Here is a 1,790-nt window from a genome sequence, read left to right on the forward strand (position 1 = left end):
ACTGAAGCTGTGGGGGAGGTGGAGGATTCACCGCTGCCTGCTGCTGAGCCATCAAATGACTCAGAAGGTACACGTCGTGGAGCTTGGGCAGTAGGTGAAGCTGGGACTAAGGGATCTGGCCCTGAGTCAGAAGAGAGGTCTTGAGAGGGTACATACTCACTCCCCGATTGGTCATCATCTCTAACAACTTGTTTCCTTATTTTCAGTTTAGGTCGGGGAGTGAGTTTAACTTGTTTCCCTTTTCCTCCTCGGGAGGAGTCACCTCGGCCGGGTTGTTTGGCACCTCTTCCTCGTTGTTTTACCATTGTGTGCAAGCAAACGCATCTAACATTGTTAGTTTAAGCACAAGCAGTGAAGCAGGTGAATGAATTAAAGTTGTAGACAACAAAAAAATTGTTGCAGACACTGCTGCAGAACCAGTCACCGCGGACCGCGCTAAGGCGATCGCGGGCCGCACTGAACAATTCCCCAGAAAAAGACTTCTCTGAATCTCCCGCCGCGGTACGCACAAAATGGGGTCGCGGCCGCGGTGAGCCAGTGCGGACCGCACAATGTGCAACGCGGCCGCGCTAGAAGCAAGTTATGTTTCAGTCAAGTTGGGCACCGCGGCCCGTGCAAAAGGGTAATGCGGACTGCGTTAGGGCACCGCGGACCGCGCTAAGGCGACCGCGGGCCGCGTGAGACAGATTTACGGGAGCTAGGTTAGGGTTTCATGCTTTGTCCATTTTTGTTCAATTGAGAACTACTTGTCCCTCCTCAGTTACCCAATCCTTAATCATGTTCAGCACACGAAAACTAACAAGAAATCTAAACTACACTAGTAATTCAAAGAAGAATGGGAAGAAAAAGAGAAGTTACAACTACTGGGCAACAAATAAGATGAAAATAAGAAATTAATTACTGACAAATGCATGAAATGTTACCAGGATTAGGAAGAATGAATGCAATCTATCCAAGCAAGCAAGAATTTCGGTCTTGGAAGAAGGATGAACAGTAGTATTAGGTCTCTGAGTTTTCAAATTTTGAAAACGGTACAATGAGACCCTTGACCTCTATTTATAGACAACCGTGGGGCCCTTACTCATCTACCAGAGTGGCCGCACAAAAGCAACTGCGGATCGCGCTGGGTTTGTTTGTATGACCCTTCAGTAAGTAGCCTATGCGGACCGCACAAAAATGGAATGCGGCCGCGTAGGTCCACCACGGACCGCACTAATAAGACCGTGACCGCGGTGGAAACTTCAGAGAGTATCTTATTCAGCTCATGCCAGTGCGGACCGCACAAAGTGCACCGCGGCCGCACTAGCAAACTTCAGAGACTGCAATATTTCTACTTTGTTTTGCACTGCTTCAACACAATTCCTGCAACATCTCACAAACAATTAGCTCAAAAATCCTAAGCTATAAAGAAAGTCAAAGAGAAAAAAAAAGACATGGGTTGCCTCCGAAGAAGCACCTGATTTAACATCGCGGCACAACGCATGTTACCAGCACATCACTTTAGATGGAGAAGTGCCACCACGTGGCCATCATCAAATTTTCCAAGATAATGCTTGACCCGATGTCCATTGACTCTGAATACTTCACCATTCTTGTTCCTTAGATCAAGAGCACCAAATGGGGTCACGAACACAACTTCAAACGGCCCACTCCACTTTGACTTGAGCTTACCCAGAAACCGACGTAACCGGGAATTGAACAAGAGCACCATATCTCCAACCTTGAACTCCTTACCCCGAGCATATTTGTTGTGAAGGTATTTCATTTTGTCCTTGTACAAGGACGAGCTG

The sequence above is a fragment of the Nicotiana sylvestris genome, chromosome 5, assembly GCF_000393655.2.
Source record: "Nicotiana sylvestris chromosome 5, ASM39365v2, whole genome shotgun sequence".
Taxonomy (NCBI): Eukaryota; Viridiplantae; Streptophyta; class Magnoliopsida; order Solanales; family Solanaceae; genus Nicotiana; species Nicotiana sylvestris.